This window comes from Phymastichus coffea, unplaced genomic scaffold (assembly GCF_024137745.1).
Source record: "Phymastichus coffea isolate CEN01 unplaced genomic scaffold, Cenicafe_Pcof_1.1 PCOF00107, whole genome shotgun sequence".
In the NCBI taxonomy this organism is placed as follows: Eukaryota; Metazoa; Arthropoda; class Insecta; order Hymenoptera; family Eulophidae; genus Phymastichus; species Phymastichus coffea.
Window position 1 is genome coordinate 212412 of NW_026706918.1, and position 16875 is coordinate 229286.

Consider the following 16875-nt stretch of genomic DNA (forward strand, 5'->3'; position numbering starts at 1 on the left):
TTGAGCCGTCGAGGGTTGAAAAACCATACTTTTTGGTTGTTTGTGAAATTTATGTGTCGAGCTGTTCTATCGTAGTATTTCTTCGATCGTTGTGATGTAATCTTGATGTGTGTTCTTGCAAAATGATGTATTTTGTCGATGTTGTTCTTGAGTTTGTGTACGTAGTTTCCTCGTGTATGAGGATTCTTTACTTCAGGAAGACGTTCGCGCATCAAGTCTAAGGGAAGTCTCATGTCTGAACCGGTGTACATCTCAGCTGGACTAGTTCCAGTTGTGGCATGAACAGAAGATCTGTAAGCTAAAAGGTACAAGGCAATTCAACGATCCCAATCTTTTTGATTATCTGATATGTATTTATCTAAGTAGTCAAGTATTGTCCTATTCTGTCTTACTACTTGGCTATCTGATTGTGGGTGTAACGGTGTTGTTCTAGTCTTTTGTATACCTAACAATTGGGATAGTTGTTTGATTAGTTTAGCGTCAAAATTACGACCCTGGTCAGTATGAACTTCAAGAGGAACTCCGTATCTACATACAATTTCACGAACAACTATCTCGGCGATAGTTTTTGTTCTCATATTAGAGAGTGGAAAAACTTCTACCCAGTTTGTAAAACAATCTGTTACGACTAAGAGGTATTTATTTCCTAAAGAAGAAATCGGAAAAAAGCCTAAAATATCCATTTGAACCCTTTCGAAAGGTAATCCTACGTTGTAGATCTTCATCTTACTGTGACCTTTATCTGAAGGTCCCATTCTCGCTATACACTTCGAACAAGATTTACACCAATTTTCAACATCTTTCTTACAAGAAGCCCAATAAAATCTTTTCCGTACCTTCTGTAGTGTCTTATTAACACCAAAATGACCACCAGAAGGAGAATCATGAGCCTCTTCTAAAACCGTGTTAATATAATTTCTTGGTACTATTAATTGAAGAACTTTTGACTTCAAATTAGAAGAGATCCATTCTCTATACAAGATGTCATCTAAAATAAGTAAGGAGTCCCATTGAGATGTATACACTTTCATGTATTCATCATCAGAAGAAATATCTTGCCATGATAATCTTTTACCTTTCTTTTTACTATTTAAAATAGTACGAATGACATCATCCTGAAATTGACGATCTTTCCAAACTGAATGAGGAGTTTCTTCGAAGACAATTCGCCCTACACAGTCACCCTGTGCATACTGTGATTCTATATTAAAACAGTATCTACATGAAGAATTACTACAGGGTCTAGAACAACCATCTGCATTACCATGTGACGTACCTTTGCGGTGTAAATTTTGAAATTATATTGAGCTAATTTTCCTAACCATCTAGCTAATTGACCATCCAAATCCCTGAAAGAAAGAAGCCATGTTAACGTCGAATGATCGGTACGAATGAAGAAAGCTCTACCACATAAGTAGTAATGAAAATGTTTAGTTGTATCTACTACTGCCAATAATTCATGACGAGTAACGCAATAATTTCTCTCGGCTTTTGTTAGAACACGACTATAATAACCTATTACTCTCTCTACCCCATCCTGAACTTGTGACACGACAGCTCCTATCCCATGATCTGAAGCATCTGTGTCTAAAATAAAAGGTAAATCGGTACGAGGAAAAGCTAAAATAGGTGGAGTTGTTAAAACTTCCTTTAATTTCACAAATGAATTTTGGCAATCACTTATCCAATTGAATTTGGTTCTCTTTTCAGTTAAGCGATACAGAGGTTTAGCAATAGAAGAAAATCCTTCAATGAACCGTCTATAATAAGAGCATAATCCAGTGAAACTTTTCACGTATTTCTTACACCGAGGGACAGGCCATGTAACCGTAGCCTCTATCTTTTTGGGATCAGTTTTTTTTTCCTTTTTCTGAAACAATGTGTCCTAAGTATTCTATCTCGTGTTGGAAGAAAACACATTTTTTTCTATCCAATTTTAAATTAGCGTCACGTATCCTCAGAAAAACTGTGTAAATTGGCTAATATCTCATCGAACGATTTCGCCATAACCATAACATTATCAAGATAAATTAAACAGATTTCATTTAAAAGATCTCGGAGCAATTTCTCCTTCAACTTTTCAAAAGTGGCCGGAGCATTACATAAGCCCAAAGCCATAACGATGAACTGCCACAAACCATTTCCAATTGAGAAGGCTGTTTTCTCTCTATCTTCCGGACGAATCTTCACTTGCCAATATCCACTTTTTAGATCTAAAGTCGAGAACCAAGATTTGCCAGCTAATTTATCTAAAATATGGTTGATCTTAGGTAATGGATGTGAATCTTTAAGTGTTTTTTCATTCAACTTCCGAAAATCTACACAAAATCTCCAAGTTTTATCCTTTTTTTTTTTTTTAAACTACTGGAGAACACCAAGAACTAGAAGATTCTTCGATAATACCCTGCTTTTGCATATCAGTAATCATTTGATTAATATCTGTTTGGATATGAAAAGGAATCGGACGAACCGGTTGTTTAATAGGACGAGGATCGCTTAGCTCAATTTTATGTTCCATTAAATTACATTTTCCCGCAACATCATCATCTTGAAAAATGTCTTGGAAATCAGTCAGAAGTTGAGCAAATCTCTTCTTTTGTGAAGAATCTAAATTACTAATGTTATTTTCAAAGAGTTCTAGCAAGAAATCTGGTACTTCCTTAACATATTCTGTTATTCTACAACATTCTGCGGTAGCATCACTGACAACCATACCTGTAGTACTCTTAAAAATGTCACTTATTGATTCTGTAAATCCGGTCTTATTCAAAAAATCACACCCAAGTATACAGTCCCAATTTATAGTTATAGTATTTTATAGAGTACTCGGCCTCTGTATGTTGGAGTTGATCATCTTGATCCCCACCACGGATGTCTCGCAGTATAATCGCCTCCTACTATAAAGCGATTTTCCAATGCATGGAAAACGTCAGTTCAGTTTTCTTTTGTAATTGTTTTGTTTGGAGGACAGTAAGCGGCTCATATTGTTATCGGTTAGTCTTTATTCTTGATAATTATACTGGTTGCATGCATGTAGATTTCACTAGTATAAGTGTGGATCTAGTGGTTTATTTTTGTATTGATTATAATCGCAGTACGCCTGTATGCTTTATTTAATTATTTAAGCGCGTTATTGATTTTATGTCCAATGCAGCTTGGTATATTAAGATAGTGTTTACTTGTAAAGTGTTTCTGATATCAATATGATGTCTATATTTTCATAGATTAAAGATTCTTTCAATTCAATATACCTCTGCGTAAAACCGTTTACGATCCAGATAGCGTGTTTTAGACTGCTTGTTATGCAATTTTGTTTACTAGCACAGTTAAATATTATCTTAACTTATGTGACAGTGCAATGCGGAGTACGGAAAACTGGCCGCTGGCATTTCGGACTGCTTCACGAGAAATTAATTAATTTTACTTTTAGAATAAAACAGCCCGTTACAATTTCTATCTCACTCTGATCGTTTTGTTTTGATATTACTTGTACAAATGTTATGTTTAGTCTAACTCTTTTGACGTTGGTATTTAAATTTGAATTTGAATTTTGATGAACTTGAATACTGATTTGATTTAATGTTTTCCGTAGTCTAGAAAAAGTTAGTTTACTGTAATTGCTTACGAATTGGGCATCCTTTATAGTTAGCGGTGTGATTTTCTTTGCAATTTGCATATGTTACGTCTTTTAATTTTTATTTAATTGGACATTTTTTAGTTTGATGTTATTCGGCATATTTCACACACGCACACACACACACACACACACACAGAGCGCTTTTGTAACAATAGCTTATTATATGTCCGTATTCTTGGTAGTTTTAACTTTGAGGAATTTCTCTTTTAACGTTTGGTGGCTCAAATTTGATTACCGTGTTTAATAGTCGATTTACTCGTATTTTATAAATTTCCTGGTTTTTATTATCAAATTCAATTTCAACTGTGAAAAGCGGCAATAGTAGTTTTGTGATGCGATACCTTATATTATGAATACTTATTACTTAATATTCATATACTTCTATGGTCGTTTTGAATTCATCTATTTCAATTGACGAGTGAATGCTTCTTAATATAACTTTGAAACCTTTTTCTTCTTTACGCTGGTAAATGTAAAATTACGTGTTTTTTCTTTTAATGCAGTAATAATTGTCAAAAAATATTTTTTCGAAGTTGTCGGCTGAATTTTAATGTTGTCTGATTTGTCACTTTTAAGGTGTCATTTTCTTTGGCTATTGTATTCAATAGATTTTCTAAGAGTTTGATATTCTCTACATTGTAAACGAAGATCAAAGGGGATTTGCTTTTCAACTTATTTGCTTCGTTGTTTTCTTTTTCATTATGATTTTGTTTATTTTCTTTATTTTCTTGAAGTATTTCTTATCTACAGCTTGTGGTACTTAGCCAGTAATTTAATAATTATGTTTGTCGTCTTTTTATGAGTTTGGTTTTTTGGGTTCTTTCTCTTTTGCCGCTTACGATTTTCCAGTTTTCATTGATTTTATTAGGAGTGGTGTTGTCATCTCCTGACTAAGTCGCCATTTCGGTCATTGTTTTCAATTTTTTGGAGCTTATTAAATTGAATTTTGAATTTAACTATCACTTCACTGATTGGCTACTGTTGCTTTTCGGGTATAGCGTAGTATTGGCACCTCAGTGATCAAACGCTGCTGATCCAAACTACTAATTTTCAAATCATCAGCCAAAATTCTACTCACGATCTATCTCAAGCCTACTCAGTCGACGTATCAGCTAACTCGCTTGCTATCTACCCAAGTTAGTTGAATCAACGTTGTTAGCTAAGTCGCTCACAGTCTACCCAAGTTAATCACATGGACGCCATTCCCCGTTACATATTGTACGAATCATTTTCCTATAGGCGCACCGCGACGCAATCGCATCCCGCACTTACGATAGCTATAGATCCGGTCAGTCTGTCGGTCTAGGAGCACTTAAAGGAAGAGAAAACGAAGCAACGTATCAGACACTCTCGTATAGTTGCAAGTCAATCGGTCTAGATCGCAGCTCCGTGAAACTTATGTTGATTCGAGCACTCCCAATCATGGTATAGACACAATCCAGTAATTACAGATGATTACTATCGTGCGGTCTGACCTAGAAATCGGTAGACGAGGTTCTCTCTCTCTATCTATCTACTTCTCTCTCTCTCTCTCTCTCTCTCTCTCTCTCTCTCTCTCTCTGATGCAAACTAAGTGCAAATAATAAAAATGGCTCTTTCGATTACTTCGTTATGGCTCGATCCATGCTCTGTTGCGGCTGTCAGAAGAATAGGCCGCGGCTAGTGCGGCATCACGTCGCGTCTCTTTTACTTCTCTTTCTTTCGATCGTAGATTTTTGTCTGATTGGTCTAAAATGACGTCATTTCAGTTATCAGCGCCGGCTATTTATATTGGTCGGTTAGTTGGCGCCGAATTATCCTATTTCTCGTTATTAGGAATTTACTATTATTCGTTCTTTATGCACTCATGCTCGTTAGCCCTACTGGTAGCTGCTACTATTGTATCGGTATCCGCTTTCTTGCCTTCTCTATCGGTTGTCTTCTCATTCTCTGTGTGTTGCTGATCGCATCCCAATATGGTCGCTGCTTTGCTGCCGCATCGACTTTGCGTCTTATTGCCGCTAATCCTGGTTGCATCTTGGTATTCGCAAAGTCGTTCTGCGTGTGCATGTGTGCGCCGGGGCTGTTCTTCGGATACGGTGATAAGATGCTGCTCAGTGTCAGTGTGTGTATGGTGTTCCTCTTTGGCTAACTATCTTGATCAGCTGGTATCAGCTAAGATCTTCTGCATCATCTGGCATCCTAGGGAGATATTGGTCCGGGTTTCTGAGTGTGGAAATGAGCGTGCGAGTGTAAGGCTAATGCATATAGGTAAGGCAGTTCTTGAGATGCTTTTTCGCGAGGTCTCGAGGCGAGTTAATGCAAGCGTTTGAGCTATGTTTTTTCGACAGCTGATTAGCTGTTCTCTTGCCAGAAGAAAATTATCGTACGCTTTCAGAAGTTCCACGAGTGTTTGCAGGCGCAAGATTTTTTCGGTGACGACGCACAACCTATGTATCCATAATAGTTAATATTCCGCTTGCTTGTAAAATTTAAATTATATTTCCAGTATCGAACGTTTTTAAATAGAACAATAATACAATTTTAAGCTTAATATCGAAAACAAATATCTTTTCTTATAAAATAACGATCACGTTTGATTAAATTATATGGAATATTATAATATCCCTTTGATTGCAGTAGTCAAAAAATTGAAGAGTTTAAGAAAAAGCAGTAAAATAGGACATCAGTAGAGGAGAAATGCTACTTAATTATCTAGTGAGAATTGTAACAGAATATAGAGTAAAATTAAGTTCATTTGTGGACCATATAATTAGGCTGAAATTAATAAATACATTAATACTAATCTTCCTCGTTATAAATCGAGAATATCATATTGATTTACTCAAAGAGAATTACAGTAAATAAAAGCAAATTAACACATATGATCTTTAAATTTCTAAAAGATACCACTCCACCTATTAGACCTAACAATAAATACATTTCCCAAAGCAACCATGTACAATATTTAGATATGTATCTTGATCTAATCTGGCAAGAAGGCTTAAATGGAAAGAAGATATATGACGAAATATAAAAGTTAGGACTGAGATGGGTTCAAAATGTACTGGCTTATAGGAGGATATCAAATTACTACTATATGAAAGTGTATTCCAGCTAGTTTGGACATATATCATTTAATTGCGGGGTACGGCTTCATATTCAAATGTTAAATTCTTTAAAATAATTCAGTCGAAAGTCGTTCGTGTCTATGGGTACGGGTTCTATGATTCGTCTTAAACAAAATGATCTACAAGTTCTAATAGTTGAAGAAGATATTTAAGTTTTACGTAAAATATAACATGAGACTTTCAAATCACTCAAATAAACTTATCAAAAAACTCCCCAAGACAACCATTGCAAATACTCTAAAACATAAACTAATGAATGCATAAATAAATCTTGATTTATTTGTTATATACACATTCTGATACAAAGACGAAATACTCAATGAAGTATTCAGCTAAATTTCATGTACATATTTCATATAACAATAAGATTTACTTATAACTTCAATAGATTAGACAGATTATAAATAAACTTGGAGTAAATAAATAAAATGAAGGACCATGTGATGGAACTAGATTAAAGAAATGCAAAATACTTATAAGCGATAAATTAGATAAAATTATATTTTAAAATTGGATTTCGTCGTACTGTGAAAATAATTATCATTCCAAATTAAAAAGGAGACAATTTCCAGTCAAATTAATAAATCTAATCCATGTAGCGGAACTAAAATACTAATCGTTTTTGCCTTATTTGAGAAATTATAGGTAAATTAGAATAATTTAAAAATTTTTTACTACTACCACCACTATCTACACTAATTTTCATATGCACTTGATTTACTCCACGAATTTCTTTAACGTCATAAATTTATTGTAAAATATTTTTACAAAATGCAAAATGTTTTTTTTTTATTTCGTATATATTCTTATTTATTTATCTATCAATTAGTATTCTTCTGTTGTTATAATGCGAAGTGATCGAACGACTCCTAAGTAGTATTTAATGATAGCCCGAAATTTATCTTTAGCCTTCATACACTGTCTGCGAAAATCACTATTCTATCTTCTTTATTATTTTTAAAATAATTGACTAACATTTATTTACCATGAATATTTAACAATGAAATCAAATCTTCGTTTTGATCTGTGTGATTTTCCAATTTTTTCGTTATTATCTGACTAGCAAATTGTTTTTTACAATAATAAATTTTGTAATAATGGAAAAAAGGGAAATAGTGAAAGATGGAAAATTTACTTAATTGTAATTATATTCAGTAACGTTTCATCAGCACATTTGCTGACCTCTTCAGGCTTTATTAATAGAAAAACAACAAATTATTAACAATAAAGTTTTAGATGTAATTTTTAAAAGCAAATTCTATGTATATGTGTGTACCTAATTTCTCTCATAGTCAAATTATTATAGGCTAAAACGAACAGCTCGTAGCCAGTCACGTTACAATGCACTAAGAAATCAAGTATTTCAACACACACACACGCACACACACACACACACACACATACACGCACACACACACACGCGCGCACACACACACACGCACACACACACATATTCTTCATCTATCATCTCTTCCTCATCAATCTTACTAAAGACTTATAAATATGACTGACAAGGGAACCACCCCAACCCGACCTCACCGATTTGAATGATTTTGGGATATGTTGTAGTAGTTGAAAAAAATTAGATACTTGTTTTTTTATCGGTCCATAAGGGCTGTTAAGGGGTGAAATCCACCCTGAAAATCAACCCCTAAAATCAGTTTTTTTAATATTTCTCAGCATCTAATGAATATTTTTCAGTCAACTCAACGTTAAAAAATTTCTTATAAAAAGGCGCTTTTAAGGACATAACATTTATACCAAGGGTTGCAAACCCCTTTTTAATAGGGATAAATACACTGTTTTTTGTACTGTTTTACGACATGTAATATAGTAAATCAGCTCGAGTGATTTAAAAATCGCACTGATAATGAGAAAATATCAAAATTAAATTTACGTGTTTCCGGATTAACAAAAAAATATATTGTAACGGGGTAACACCGTTTAATTATATTTTTATTCGCGCGACTTTGTTGAAAGGGCGAAAGTAATTATCTATGCTCAAAATGCAGTCCGGAGAGCATGTGGAGACAGGCGTCAGTCAACCAGTAATTCTAATTAGTCGTAATAAAGTGAGTGGAAGCAAAAAGAAGTAAGTGAGTCGAAAAACACTTGTTAGTAACACGAATAGAACCTTTTATTATCACTTAAATGCTACATAAGGTCGGCCCGCGCGTTTGTTTACATCGACGCTCGCTCATCAACAACACGTATTGTCGGGACGCTCGCTGCTCTTTGTTATTGGAGCCGCTACATGCACGCTTCGGATTTCAGAAATAAATTATTAGACATGCAACCGCGATCGCGAGATTAAGCTGGCCAGCTTACCTTAATATCACAGGCGTACGAAGGTGACACAGACGAGTCACACAGCGAGAAAACTGTTCTATTGTTTATGTCGCGGATCGCGAGTTCGCGCACACGACGGTTTCGCCCTCGATGGCGAAACCTCACACACACTCTCACGACCTGGTCTCGAACTGGTAGTTGTATGGCACCTTGGCGGCAGCGGTCACTCCTCTGGATCACTGGCACGTATTTTTGTAGGCTTCCGGTATCGGCGGCACGTAAATCGGTGTTAGCGAAACAAAAGCGAGCGAACGTGATGATGGCCAGTGCTTCACTCTATGACTCGATCTCTAGCTCACGTATCAGTAATCGGCGTCGTAGTTGCGGGTGAGCGTGACGATGACGAGTGCTTCACTGGTTCGGTTTCAATCGCGCGCGTTCCGTCTGCTCGCGCGCCGAATTCCTTCGTTACGTATTTCGTCCCCCCGGTAGGTGCTGCCCTCCCAGGCAGCAATTAAGTTAGGTTATCAGCGCTAATTTGACGTTTACCGTCACAATATTTAAGGGGTGTTTCACACCCTAGAAACCACCCCTTCAAACTATCAGCAGGTTAATCCACCTAACCCTGGGATAAACAAGTTTAGTCGTTTGTTATTTCTTGAAATAATTTAATACTATGCATGAATGAGCTACCTTAACTAACCAACCTGCCTCTAACCCACAAAACTAATAATAGTACCAAAATGGCGAGAAATATCTCTTAAAAATAAACACGAGAAGAACAGGAGGTCTAATTATTATTTATAGACCTATACATATATATTTATATACGTATGTAGATACATAAATATATTTACGTAAGAGCCATCGTACGCGATACTACATATATTTTGATTTTTCATAATAATTTTCATCTTTGTATTTTTTTTATTTATCGATAAATTAAAATGTATCATTCAACGAATTCCTTACAGAAATGATAATCATCAAAAAAGCGTTTGAAACATAATGATCTTTTACACCAACCACACCGTATTATAGCAACATTTTTACATGCTTCTACTTCGCAATGTATATTCCAAGAATCTCCAAAACTAAAATCAACAGAGTTATCTGTTTTAGCTGGTTTTTCAGCAATGTAGCCGCTTTGATACCAAGCGTATTTAAAAATATTTGTATATACTGGTGATGAAAGCTGGTTATGGACAAGAGACTGCATTTTTATGATGTTATTTCTTAAATGCAGATTCATTTCATAGTCCATCAAAATTACTTGATCTGATAAACGTAGAACGAAGTTTTTCCAGATACGAAATCCATAAACATCGAGTGGTTGGATGTTCCCTGTCGTTCCTGTGAGAATTTTTTTTATATTAACAATTTTGTTTGTCGGCATCGTTTCCCTTACAGCTTTATCGCAATGTCCACTCCAAGAGTCGAGTAAAAGTACAGATTGAGGTCCAACTTTTGGGTAAAAAACTTCTTTCAACCAAAGTTTAAAATGATCTAAAATAAAAAAATGTCAACATTTTTTTATGTCATTGCATTATAATAAACAAAAATATACTAACTTGTTGTTAATTTTCCAGATTTAGATGCTTCCACATGCATATTTTCTGGTCTAAATAATGAAGATTCCACTATGGGACCGAATTGACCACGTTTTTCTTTTAATACTATAAAAAGTGGTGATAAAAGTTTTTCGGTTGCTGATATGGTTGGCTGAATTGTATAACTATGCGTTGTTGATGAAACCGACTGTACCAGACATTGCACCTGCTTTTCTCCTTCAACTGCTAATGTTCTTCCCGAGTGCATTTCTAATTGGAAACCACTCTGATCTGAATTATAAAAGTTTGCAATGCCGATTTCTGGTATACATGATTTAACATCAGCTACAAAAGCATCAACATTAGTTTATAGTTCTTCTTTACTTTCTAATGTTTTTTTGGTGATAAATTTATTTATTTTTCTAGATATTATTTTATGAGCTTTTTTAAAATTTAGTAAGCAATTTTGAGAAGCCTTAAATCTTATATCTTCATGACCAATCATTTTTTGAACTTACAATGTCCATTTCCGTATATCTCCATCATGCACTATCGTACCAGCTGCAATAGCGGCTTTTAAATTATCAAACGTGTATTGGTAAATTTGCGCAATTTTTTCTCGGTAAGTTCCATTTTTATTAATTGTTTTCGCCCAATGTTTAAGTTGACTTATAGATGAAACTTTTTTGAAACTACGTTGTACAGTATCCAGTTTTAAGTTTTTGTTTTTCCCGCTCCTCCAAAATTCTACGGCTCTTTGTTTATAATCAAATGTGATTTCTTCATCATTATTTGGGCACTGATTTGTTGGTGCAAAATCAGGATCAGGAAAGTGATGTCTAACTTCATCTTCGATTATTTTAGCATCAGTATCTTTATAATCTTCATGAAAATCTAACGTCTCTTCAACAATCATATCAATATCATTAAACTCATACATGACATCTATTAATATTTCTTTCAACTTTTCTGACAATTTAATTTCTTTGAAATTAATCTCAATATCTGGTATTTGTAAACTTTGAAAATATGCTAATAATAAATTGACTACGTTCAAAGGATTGATCTTCATGTTTTAATCTAAAACAAAATCAAGATATAAAAACTCTTTTTTGCAGTTGAATATTTTACAAAAGACAAAAGAAAACCTAGTCTATAGATAGAATTTGATCATACGTTTTTAACAGTTATATTGTGTAACGGTCCTATCTATGAGCTAGTTTATTATATCACTGAATCACTGCCACCAGTTTAACGCATCTGTCTGTTTATTCAAATCAATACATTAAGCGGCGCTACCTCACTGTTTACTCGATTGTATTCATATAAGAGTCAAATCAAAATAAATAGCGTGACGTCACAAAGTAATAGATATAGATATAGTGATTTTTGTCATTAAGAAAAATTTGTTAATTATAGATTATTTTAATATAACAAAGTATTTATTATATAGATTTTAATACGTAGATTCAGAATATAATAACACAAATTATAATGAATTTCAGTATGCAAAGTTGATTTATTTATTACACTAACAATATGAATTATTAGAAAAATGTAAATAATCCATATGCAAAATGAATAAGTATAGAACATGAGTAAGAATTGGTTTCATTAATAACAGCTGAATAATAACTGTTATTAGTAAATAAACAATTAATAATTTATTGAAACAATAAGCTGTATATAAAACGAAAGTATTAATTTTACACTTAATCATGATAGCTTTATGATTTAGGAATCTTAGATAATTATTCTAATAATTGCATTATAAGATTAGGAAAAACCGTTACAAATATGAAAAATTAGTTATAATTCAAATGTTATTAACTAATTTAAATATTTATTTTTAGAAAATACTTCCAAAATTAATCAACTATAAAGTTATATAAAAATTTAATAATTTTCTATTGTAAATATTGTAATATCACGTTAATTAACTTTATTAGTTAATAACTTTTGACGACACTATTTGCTATAATTGTATATTGTATAAAATCAACAAATAACAAATTCTGTAAAGTTTACATGTGTTAAAAGTTTACTATTAATGGTTATTTACTTGTAAATTAAGAAAACTCATTTCTCAATATTCGCAAATGTCTCTCGAACATTTGATGACATCTCTCCTGCAAAAATAAGCGGGAAAATCTGTGTATAAATAGGCCCACCTTTGCACAGGCTAGGATTCACTTCTAGCCTTGCAAGGTGAGCGCATGAGTCTGAATAAACTTGGCTAATACCTAAGTTCTTTCTCTCATTGTGATTAACTGAGCAAGACTGTTCCTTCCTTATAACTCGAGCTCGACTTATAGAATATCTAGCGCTATAAGAAACTTGGGCCGAATTATATCCTATCCAAGAAAGACTTTTGCTCTGCTTATGGGACAATTCGCACCATAAGAAACTAGGGCATTGTCTGACTTTCCCTGAAACATTGTACTTATTTATATATATTTGATTTATTTATTATTATTAGAGTGCATTTGGTTTATCTATTTATTTTATTGACAAATAGAGTAAAATTATTAGAAACAAATTCTTACTCATTAGCTAGATACGAGAGTTCGAATTATTATTATTTATAAGTGATACGAACATCACAATTTCACATGTTTACAAATCAAAATATTTGAATAAAATTGTATATGATAAGTGACATAAATACTTAAGTAGTAGACAAAAACTTTTCTTCTTGTTATATACTATATTTTCGTGTTCGGGAAATTTGTATGTAAATATAGAAATAAGTTTATTTATAAATCCAGCACTATAAAAAAACTTTAACTTTTTAAATACTTGACTTTTCTTCAACTACTATGAATAATGAAATATGTATCGGATGTCTTATTATCGTAAGGGGCGTAGATTTGATATAACTTATCTTCTTCGAGCCATTGATAAGACAAAATTGTATATAAGATAAAGTGTACAGCAAAGTAAAGTACCAACAAAAAGTATACTAAACCACAAATGAAAATTGAAAAAAGTAAATAGTTTATAAGTATAGGAATTGAGACTACAATAACTATTTATAACTATTAATATAATCAATTATTTGTTATAATTTCTTTTCTCATTGACAAATTGTAAATGATTATAAAAGAAATAATAACTATATTAAACTTTCACTTTTGAAATTAATAATTTTTAACTGTTATTACTTGTTATTTTTCTTTATTACGAATTAACTTTACGTTTAAAAAATAATAACTATTATTATTACTCTTTTATACACAGTTATATGTAATACAATGCAAATAATATTTTTAAAAAACTGATACTATAACTGTTATTATTAATTTCGAAAAAACAAAATAGTTAATAATTATTTATAATTTATTTTAGTCTCAAATCTTGTATTTATAAGCCGTTATTAATTATTTTTATCTTTTTTGTATTTATAATGAAAAGAAAATAATTATTACATGTAACAGGCTGCCGCCTAGCCGCAAACCTCGGGTAATAATAATCCTAAATACAGCCAGACGGTGCTCTGTTAACTGTGTGCTCCTAGCACACTTGCTCACCTTGTCCCGGTGTGCGCCTGCTCCGAGTTCTCTTACCGATCTAACCAGGGTTCGCGATCTCTCCGCCAGGGGCGCTGGTATGCCTGCTTTACAGCACTCCGTCGGCCACTGCTGACAACTCGGTTGGCGGGCAGCTTCTTTCGTTGCTTACGTGATCCGTGCTGTACTACCGGCGCGTTCGAATCAAACGTAAACAACAACACCGATACCGAACAAAGGGAAGACAAAATAAAGAGAGAATCTCGTATTGATCTCTAACCGATTTATTAACTCAAAATATATATAAGGGAGGGATTTGCCGAGAGACTTTCGCACGCTATTTCAATGTTATGTCGCGACTACGTAGCCGTGACGTGTAGTTTTAAAATATGTATGATCATTCATTTATTAGTAAATATTATAGTGACAGGAACTTACCTGGGTTATTATTTCGAGTTAAGTTGGCTGTTTAGCTTTATCTTGATAAAGTATATATGAGGTTGGTCGGTAATGATGCACGAACACTCGATTTAAGTAATTATTTATTTATTCAATGACAGAAATAGTTTCTCAAAAATAACATTAGGTGAATTATACGTTGTTCGGCTGTCGCGCGTCGCGAATCAGCCCGTAAACACTTTAACAAATTTTAATGTTATTGAGTAGTCGCGCGTCGCGAATCAACTGCCGAATAGTCGAGTCTTCTGTTTTTATATTGACTCTTCGGCCCATATTAATATGTTCAGTAATCAAAAAATCAAAATGTCGGGCGCCCCAGATTTTCGGACTACTCATCTTTTAATTTCGCTGAGTTTGTATTTTGTAAGAATGCCGTTCGTTGTTTATACATTATTTCGTTTTTCAATTGATTGCTGATGAAATCAAAATGAAGAAATAGTTACGTCTCGGGACGTAACACCTCCGTGGCTAGATCGTTGTATATCGGTGTGATATCAACGCAAAATAAACAGAGAGAAATGAGAGAGAGAAAAAAAAAAAAAATAAATAAGTAAATAAATGTGCGTTACTCTTAGTTATTCGGCAATCGATTGAATACGCTTTAATTTTACCTTAATAGTACTTTTAATGTTACGCGGACAATAATACTCCGTATCACGGTATAGTAGAGCTTCATTTCAGGGTTCGATATGTATATATATAACAGATTTGTGTTTTTAACTAATGTGATTCTAATGTGAAAATTGGGATATGTTGCTTCTTTCTGGTGGAAATTTCTTTAGGAGTAGGGACGGGGGATGTGGTGTTTAAGGTCTGATTCGTGAATGGGGTTATTGCTTGTGGGTTCTCATTTTTTTGTTTGTCTATTACTATTTCATCCAATGCATATTCTTCCTCTTTTGACGGAGTTTGGTTTCTCTGTTTGAGCAGCGGTTTGTTCAGTGCCACCAGTAATTGTGTTATTGAACTAAATATGGCTCCTAGCAAGTATGCAGAAATTCTATATATAGAGTGTAGAGTATAGCCTCTGATTATTACATTGATTAGACTTTTACCGCATTGAAATATAATGGCGGTCATTATGATGGCAGAACTTATAGAACCAAATGTAGTTAGTTTGGTGATGAATTTATTCCATGTGCTTCCAGCGATGTTGGTTAATGTTTGTTCTGTCAGTATTAGGTTTGATACTAATCCTCCCTCTACACTTTCGTCGCATCGCATACTTCTCGCGATTACGTTGAGGAGTGATGCTTTCTCCATGGGAAAGAGGATGTGATTTTGTAGTTTTTGTAGGTCTTCTTGGGAGTAGATCCCACTGGTTGCCAATGATTCTAGTTCCGTCGGTTTCCATGTTATTTTGGTGGTCGGTTTCAAGGTTAGAACTGCGTTGGTTGTTCTTCTCGGAGTTGGTGTCAAATTTATCCATTCGTTTCCTATTTTGTAGTATTGGGGAATGATTGTGTTGCAGTTTATTTCTGTTTCTGTTTTCATTAAGATGTGTGTTTTTGGTGTGAGGTAAAATGTTTCGTTTCTTGAAATGACTGGAAGTTGCGAGAAACATTTGTCTGTATGAAGTAGTTGAACTTCTGTAGGCGTACATTGTATAATATGTACGGCTTCCCCTGCCAGGCGAGCTATGTACCCGGGCTTCTCCATGACGTTGTACGCAAATTCATCTGGTGAGAGGGATGCCAGGGATAAGGAGTTATATAGGACTTTCCTTTCCAATTCACATTTTTGTTGCAATATATTTATATAGAGGCTTTTTATTTCGACCCTGAAATGCTTTTCTACATACACAAATTTGCTATTGAAGTACGTGAATAGATCATAGCTAAGTATCCCTTGCTTCGTTTGAATATCATTGTCGTACAAAATATTGAATTGGCTTCGTTCATATATAAAAAGTTTTGGATGTTCAGTTGTTATTAAGATTCTGTTGCAAAAACTCATGTTCCCTCTAGTTGACAATGCAAAGGATACTTCGTTCGTACTTATGCTAAAAATAGTTTCATGATCGGGTGAGCTTATTTTAGTGACCGTTCCCCTATACAGTATATCGTATTGATTTTTGAAACAGTCTTCGTGCAGTAGTAATGACCAAAAGGTGTAACCTCCTTCCATATCGATACAATGTTGGTCCGAAAACTTACATACTGTACCCGAATTTAATCTTAATCTATCATTATTTAATTCGACTGCTGCATAGCTTTCTAACAAGGTTATTTTTATAAGTCCTTGTACGAGAACATCGCTCCACGTACCAAATCGGTCGGCGTAGGCTTCCCCTGAACAAGTTTTACCCTGAACGTTTCCTG

General features: G+C 33.9%; 1 protein-coding gene across 1 annotated transcript in view; it reads left to right on the forward strand.

Annotated features, from left to right (window-relative positions):
* The window catches only part of LOC131670284 (calcium-transporting ATPase type 2C member 1), a 272889-nt gene that overhangs the window by 207796 nt on the left and 48218 nt on the right, over nucleotides 1-16875 (forward strand). The window lies entirely within an intron of this gene.